This window comes from Canis lupus, chromosome 17 (assembly GCF_048164855.1).
Source record: "Canis lupus baileyi chromosome 17, mCanLup2.hap1, whole genome shotgun sequence".
Classification (NCBI taxonomy): domain Eukaryota; kingdom Metazoa; phylum Chordata; class Mammalia; order Carnivora; family Canidae; genus Canis; species Canis lupus.
Genome location: NC_132854.1, coordinates 30,027,389 through 30,036,091, shown reverse-complemented (window position 1 = coordinate 30,036,091; position 8,703 = coordinate 30,027,389). Strand labels below are relative to the sequence as shown.

The window sequence follows — 8,703 nt, the reverse complement described above, 5'->3', positions numbered from 1 at the left end:
GGCAATTTTTAAAAATAAGATAATGATAAAGTTTGCCACATCAATCGACTCTTCCTTTCATGAATGATTTCTCAATAGCATGTGATGCTGTTTGATAACATTTCACCCACAGTAGAACTTTCTTCAAAATTGGAGTCAATTCTCTTAAGCCATACTGCTGCTTTGTCAACTAAATTTATGGAATATTCTAAATCCTTTGTTATCATTTCAACAATCTTCACCACATCTTCATCAGGAGTAGTTTCCTTCTCAAGAAGCCACTTTCTTTGGTCGTCTATAAGAAACAACTCTTCACTTGATAAAATTTTATTGTGAGATTGCAGCAATTCAAATGTAATAATAATGAAAAAGTTTGAAATATTGTGAGAATGGCCAAAATTGACAGGGAGACAAGAAGTAAGCAAACACCATTAGAAAAATGGTGCCAATAGATTTGCTTAATGCAGGGTTGCCACAAACCTTCAATTTATTAAAAAAAAAAAAAAAAACATAGCATCTGGGAAAGGCAATAAAATGAAAGGTAGTCAAAGGAGATACGCTGGTATCCTAAGTCTCACTCAGATCTATCTCTTTTCTTTTAAGACCAATAAACACAACTGAGCACTAGATCACATTGAGAGTTTTATGGGTCACTACTGGTCTTATGTGAATTGATTTTTTTTCTTAGGACAGGAACAAAATGACAGGTTCTTTCTGTACCATCACCATACATGCCATTGAACTCAAGAAATAATTTTTATAGGTCTGATAATAACATTGTAAGTTATTCAGTTATATTTTAGTACTCTAGTCATATGTGTCAGGAACAGAGCCAAATATTTTTTAAAGTAAACATACACGTTCCTCATCTGGATTTTAAAATACAATTTTGGCTACCTATTATGGGGCCTACTACCTGTACTAGGCATCTCATTTCATAGGATCTCACTTACCTGCTCTCAGCAGTCTTTGAGATAGATACTGTTTTTACTGATTTTATGAGACATGAAACAAAGTCTCAGAAATTCACTTGTCACATGGCTGGTTAGTTGTGGAGCTAGGATTTGAACCCAAGACTATCTGGTTCCACAGACTGTGCTTTTGATGAATTTAATTGCATTGAGTCTAAAGAGAGTTTTCTCTTATTTTGAGAAAGCAGTGTTTTAGACATCAATAATATTCAATTGAAGTTTAACTTGAGTGAAAATGTAAAGGTATCCATGTTAAAGATTTATTATTTGATCCTCATAAGGAACGTCATCAAATCACAGGAATTGAGTCCAGTTTCCCCTTTTGTAAAATGAAGGGAAAGGATTAGATGATATCTAAAGTTACTTCTTCCTCTACTCTGTCAGTCTGATGGACAAACTGAAACTGGGAGAGCAGTTGGATCAGCAGCAAAGTGAGGTCTCATGCTAGATTGCTAGCATTTTTTTTTTTTTACTTCTTTTCACTTTCTGTACTCATGCCTTGGGCTATACTATACAGATACAAGGTTTTATCACCTTATGACTTAAAATCTCTTCTTGATAAGCTATTTGTAAATTTACCAGTAAAGCACTATGTAAATTTAATTTGTAAATATGAGCCCAAAACTGTATCAAATTTTAAGAATCCTTTCCTGGAAATGTTTGGGTTTGAATCGATTTTGAACTTAGCATTTATGAAGGATTCCTGTTGTTTACTTAGTAAATGTGGAATCTTTTACAAAGTTGCTTTCATGAAGACACTTTTCCAAGTGTCCTAGGAAGTATATCAAAATCCTAGATTGGTGAAAATCGCCCATCAAAGACAAAAAAGGTGGTGAAGGACAATGTCCCAATATCCCTTTTAAATGTTTTAACTAGAAGGTCATGAAGACATGGTTGATTGCACTTCAAAATTCATTCCTCAAAGAGGTTTGCCATGGGGAGCTTGCCCAAAGCAAACCTTTTCCCTTGGTAAGAGAACAAAGAAGAGCCCTTTTAGCCACAAGAAAGCGAATACTTTCATGTAATCCCCTTGATATGAATGTATCCTTCGAAATCTACCTTGCATTCTTTAAATCATGAATACTGAGGGACAAGGTGTGTGAAAAACACAGAAAGAGTTGGTTCAATTGCTTCTCCACACATTCCCCTAGGAACAGAACCAACGATCAAATAGTGGTTGAAGTAGGGCATAAAGAAGATTTAAAGTGACTGCACAAATCAGTGGCAAACAGCCTGAGTGTTTCTATTTCTTGGATTTTTTCCCTTATATTATTTGACTATAGCTTTTTGGGCCTTAGGGTGAAGAGTGCTTTTTAAATTCTTTTTAAATTAAGGTATATTTTATAGGTAGTGTAATGGATAGGCCGTAAGTGCACAGTTTAAAGAGTTTTGACAAATGTAAAGACCTCTGGTACCCATACTGAATGGGGCTTTTTGAAAATACATTTATTCTTCTAAAGCAGCAAAATTTGAATAGTTTCAGTTTGGTGACTATTCCTATTAAAATGTTTATTAAGATATTATCTCTGCTTTCTCAACCTGTCTCATGCATATTATCAGCTTCTGGAACTGAAACATAATTCATAAATTAGAGATGTGCTTAATAAATGAAAGAATCTAAGACTTGAAACTTTATCAATAATTGCTTGGGGGTGCCTCGTTCGAGTCCATGTTCCCAGAGTCATGAAAATTTGATAGACTTATAGTAATTAGAAATATGAAATAATTAGTTCTTTTTTGCTTATAGAAAATATGAGAAACAGGAAGGTCACATTTCCTTTTTTTCTGTCTGAGGAAAGCAGCATAGTTCAGCTACTTCATGCCATGGTCTACTTTAATTAAAGATTAAATAAAAGAATTTGCTCTCCTGCTTACGGCTTAAGTAATTTTTATATTTCCTTCTTTGATGTATTTTTTAATGCTAGCATCAACAAAGCAAAAAAAAAATTAGTGTAACGTGGTCTGCAAACTCCTTAAACCTGTCACAAGAGCTCTTTGGCACAACTTTTAAGATGTATTAGAAATTCCAATGTAAGCAGGCGGTCCAACTTGTGTTTTCTTGCTTTGTCAGCGTACACTAGATATTTATGTAAATTACTCTCCGGCCATTCAATCATGGATCAAACATTATGATTGCTTTTTATTAAAATGATTCTATCAATCATAAGGCACTCCTTTCAGGTGCTGTGATTTCATATGGGAAATAATTTATAGTGAATTTATGGGTATGTCTACCTCCAACTATTTTCTTTACTTTTCATCTTTTTAACTATTACTCTTTTAATGCCTTAAATGGAGTGTCCAAAAGGATGTGAAATAGCCAAAGGAAGTTAGATATAGAGGAGAAAGAAAAACTTGGAGATTTAACAATCTTCAGTTGAATCAAGGAGAGTTGCTACTTCTTTAAAGAAAGGAAAAGTTCTTTGCAGTATAACATAGAATATGCTAAAAGGCACAGAAAGGGAGAATTGTCACAGTGGGTTTCTTTTTTTTTTTTTTTTAACTGTATTTTATCAGTGGGTTATTTTTTTTAAAAGATTTTATTTATTTATTTGAGAGCGAGAGAGCACAAGCAGGGAGGAAAGTCAGAGGGAGAGGGAGAAGCAGACTCCTCACTGAGCAGGAAGCCCAGTGACCAGAGCCAAAGGCAGACACTTAACTGCTTAACCAACTGAGCCACTCAGGTTCCCCATCAGTTTTTATTTAATTTCTGCTAATAGTTAAGCTTTGGGTTTTAACGGAATCTTTTTAGTCAAAATCTGCTTACATCTTTTAAAAGTTTCCTATTTTATTTTTTTTAGATCTAGTTGTAGGAAGATAGATCTACTTGAACCAAAATGTCAAGGGAAACAATGATATTTCTGATATTTTCTCTACTGCACATTAGACAAATACTTTGATTTTCAGCCTCATCTAAAATAAATAGCTCAGAGTTATGGCTTCTCTTTGTCAAAGCAAGGGATCATCAGGGACTTTCAAAGATGTGCCCAGTTTTTATCAGGCTGTTTCTAAGGAAGTCCCTTAGAGATGCATATACAGGAAAGTGCCTCTTCTCCTTCAGGCCTTCTAGAAGAACATTTGTTGCTACCTATGCAGACAGAGATTCTGTAATGGCTCTATCAACTCTGGATTTTCCAAATGAAATTGTTCACATAAGCATATATGAAATGCACAGGAAACACTTCCTCCAAGGGCAGACTGGTGATGTGAGGCTGGCATTTGAGGGGTCAGTGCAGAAGTACTGGGTACCAAGTGACAGGCAGGCAAGCAGGCAGGAATAGCAATAGGGAACTCAGGGAGTGACTCATCTTCTGTGTTTCTTGTTTCTTGTGTTGTGGTAAACAACGCAAAACACAAAGTTTACCACCTTAGTCACTTGTAAGTATACAGTTCGGTAGTGTTCAGTAGATCCATATTGTTGTATAATAGACCATAACTTTTTCATCTTGCAAAGCTAATGAAACTCTATACTCAAGAAATAACAACTCCTCTTTTCCCCTTCCTGCAGGCCCTAGTAATCATCATTCTACTTTATTTCTGTGAATTTGACTACTTTAGATAGCTCCTGTAAGTGGATCCACATCTCCTTTAAGTGGAGACAGATACTATTTGTTTTTTGTGATTGGCTTATTTCACTTAGCATCATGTCCTTGAGGTTCATTCATACTGTAGAATGTGATAGGACTTTCTCCTTTTTTAAGGCTGAATAATATTTGGTATATTCCACCATATATGTGTATGCTACGTTTTGTGTATCCATTCATCCATCTATGGCTAATTAGGTTGCTTCCATCTCTTGGCTCTTATGCGTAGAATGACCACGTGTTATAGACTGGATGTTTGTGTTTATTCTTCTAAAGCAAATCTCTAAATCTAAAATCTCTAAAATTTACCTGGTGAAATCAAATCCCCAATGCGATGGTATTTGTAGGTCAGACCTTTGAATGACCTCACCAAGTGAGGACACAACAAGAAGACAGTGTTCATGAATCAGGTAGTGGATTCTTATCAGATATTGAATTTGCAATCTTTGATCTTAGACTTCACAGCCTCCACAACTGTAAGAAATAAATGTCTACTGTTTATAAGCTACCTAATCTATGGTATTTTTGTTATAGCAGCTCCAACATGAGTCTATAAGTATCTCTTTGAGAATCTGCTTTTAATTATTTTATACACACACTGGAAGTGGGATTGTTTGATAATATAGTAGCTTTAATTTTTTAAGGAACTGTTATACTGTTTTCCATAGCAGTGTACCATTTTATAATTATAATATTTATATTTTAAAGTAAACTTCTTTTCAGAAAATAGTTTATAATATCATTGAATAGAAAAATGTGAATGGTTAAAATATAAAATAACATACTAAATCTATCTTTAAAAGTATCATGATTGATATTGTTGTTTTCTTTTTCCCCTCTCATTTCCTATTCTGATACAATGGAGAGGATTGATGCCAAACAAATGAACAAATAAATAAGTTAGTTTCCAATGTAAATTGCAATATCTATACTTGATGATCTTCCACAGCTTACATGAGAGAAGAAAATCTTTTGGTTTGTTGCAATGGGAAGGGATTTACCCTTGGGCAGTGTGGCCTGTGATTGACTTGATAATATGGTATGATAATATCAAGACTTCTGAGAAGATTTACCACTGCTCCTCACTCTCACCCAAATGCATACCTTTCCTTCTGGTTTCCTGATGTCTGGAATTCCACATTCAGGAACTAAGATACTTAGGATCCTTTCTTGAGAGCAGGTTTTTTCCTATTGAAAAAGTAAAGAGAATTGCTAGGTAGGGGGCAGGGTGGAAAATTAATTCCACTCTACAGCTAGACAATGGCCAGGTGATATGAGAATGGAGTTGGAGAAGAATACATAAGAAGCTAGGGACCATATACCAGCAGACTGGGAGGATACAGTAGAAGGGGATCAGGGGATGGTCTGTTACTGGCTCTAAGTCTTCTCCGGTCACACTGAGGTTTTACCTGGACTATAGTCATCTCAAAGTTTGACTGGAGGAGGCACTTACAGCTCATTCAATAACAGGCCCCACCTAACCCATTTCCAAGTCCACTCATGTGGCTGTTGTCAGGCCAAGGTCCTCACTAGTCAGAGACATCAGTTTTTTGCCATGTGGGTTCCTCCATAGCCTAGCTCACAGCCTGGCACCTGGTTTTCCTCAGAGCAAGTAAGCAAGAGAGTGAGAGAGTGTCCAATATGAAATTCACTGTCTTTTTGTAGGCTAGTATTGCGAGTGACATCTCATCACCTATTCCATGTTCTGTTTATTAAAGCAAGACACTAGGTCCAGCTCACACTCTAGGTGAGGAAATTGTACAAGGGTATGGACAGGAAATGATAATTTAGAGCCATTTTCAAGACTGCCTTCAGCAACTATTAAGAGAACTCTAAAGAATACCTTAGGACTGAGAGATAGCACCAAACATAAGTAAGCATTTAGAAAGGAGGGCTCCTCCCCAAGGTACAGGGTGTGATTGTGGCCCACTGGGTGGTAGAGAAGTTCACTGAGTCATCCTGGGCCATTGTTGGTCTATAACCACTAGCCAAGGTTGGAAGCATCCTGCTAGGGAGAGGATGGGTTGAGGCTGGCAAAGGGGAAAACACAGGCAGGGACTGGGGATCAAAAAGCCTTGGACCAAGACTGATGAGCAGGAATTATTTGCTAGGGTTTCAGCAAAACATTCCTTAGGCGGGGAACACTGGTGTTCTGTGTGCATGCTGCTGGCACATGATTTGAAGTGAAATGAGCCCATGTGGAAGCTCATTTACTTCTGACCCACTCTTACTCTTAAGAAAGAACACCTCTGAGTCACAACCTCAAATGGTGCCATTTACCAACACTCCCCCTATAGTGTGTCCTGGACTCCAACTTTTGTCTTTCTGGCTCCGTAAGGTTGGAAAAAAGCCTGTCTCTATTTAGCATTGAATGCCTGGGGCAACAAAAGAGATCTCAAAATGACAAGCTCATTTCTCTGGATTTCCCACCTCTCTGAGAACTTGGGAATTCATTGCTTTATTAATACTTTAATGGCTTCAGGCTAATTAAAATATATTCACACACGTAAGATAAATATCTATCTATTATCTATCTGTCTTTTATCTTCTAAAGAAAAAGGTTCTTCATTCCTGCTGGTAGAAGTCTGAGAGTCAAGGATCACTGGGGGAGCTTTGAGCCCTCAGATCCCTGATCTAGGAGCTGGAGTGAGTTCAGAAATTTCTAAATTGAGGCAGGTTGAGGATTAGACTCTTGTACTACAGCCTGCCTTGTTCTGGATTGATGTGGGAACTGGACAGACCTGAAATTGCACAAGAAGAGAGTGAGGATTGAGGAAGTCTATGGCTAGGAACTAGTTCAAGGGCCACCAAGGGGGCGGGAGGTTCAAGGCAAATTTAAGACAAATTCTCCCTTTTTGACAATTTGACAAGAGACCAGTCCTGACATTTATTAAATTTGACAATCAGGAACTTCATGGAACTGTTTTCATGATATTTTCCAATTCTAAGGTAGTTGGAAAACTAGGTGATGATTATCATCACTGGGATGCCTTGGATAAAATTCATCCCGAGTAAAAGCTATAATATCCTAAGACTATCACAATTTCTTTCCTTCTAGCACCTTATCCACTCTTCCATCTAAATGTTCATGATGAATAATCCATATATTGTGAGAAAGTCACGTATTTATTCAAAAAAAGCAATATTGTTACTTAGATATATTTACTCTTTTATATGCAAGCAAGTAAACAAGCAATTACATTAATCTTTCATAAAAGTTTGGAGGGTAAATAAGATATCGCTTTTATTAATATATACCCATATGTGTGGATTTAATATTATATATTGCTGTAACGTGCCATATTTTCAAAGCTATAATGTTAACCACCATCTTATGTCAAGAACCAAGTGACCTGATCTTTGGTGGTCCTCAACACCACCAAAGTTGATATTTTCATCAACAAAAATATTCTGAGGAAATGTTTCATCCCTTTTGTTTACCACAGGGTGGTTTCAGTATTGTTACCAAATATTTTATATATTTTTTTCATGACAGTGGTTTTTTTTTTTTTTTTTTTTTGGTGTAAAATTAGCTAGAGCACATGATATTTTAAGGAGCTTTGTTTTCAAGGGGAATGTTTTTTTCCTGAAAATGTTTACCACTGGAGGCATCAGCAGTGTGTTTGGCTTAAAATAAGCTTTAAGAACACATATTTAAGTTATTTAATCTGAAGTATATAAATGCAAATGAATTTGCCTGAAAAACAAAAATGCCCTTTTTCCCTTGGAATTCCAGACATAACACAGCTTCTGGGAAGTCAAGAGAAAATCAAGTCTGAGAACAATGCTGTCCTTACCTTTACTCCAGGGAAAAGCTGAATTTGCTCTAGGAATAAGAAGCAAAGGCAAAAATGTCATTGTCTTAGTAACATTTTCATCAAATTATGTAAGTATAATTTCCTAAAGATTTCTTAAAATATCTCTAATGCTTAATTGAACAATAACAACCATTTTCTACCCCCAAATTTTAAATTAATTTCTGTAAGCATTAATTTACTTAGAGCCTAACCCATTAGCAAATGATAAAGTAGGATCCAAAGTAATAATAGTTGATTCAGCAATAAGCATTTTCAGCTGAAAAACTCAGTTGTATTTCAACATGTAGCAGCTTTAAACTTCAGGTGCGGACACTGATGAAAGTCAAAAGGTTAGTGATTAATTTCCTGCCG

At 36.1% G+C, this 8,703-nt stretch overlaps 1 long non-coding RNA gene across 2 annotated transcripts in view; it reads left to right on the top strand.

Annotated features, from left to right (window-relative positions):
* Positions 1-8,703, top strand: part of LOC140607987 (uncharacterized) — an 84,047-nt gene that overhangs the window by 2,026 nt on the left and 73,318 nt on the right. For both annotated transcript variants that reach the window (XR_012009929.1, XR_012009930.1), the window contains exon 2: positions 8,271-8,420. This is a non-coding gene — a long non-coding RNA (uncharacterized lncRNA). The remainder of the gene's footprint in view (positions 1-8,270; positions 8,421-8,703) is intronic.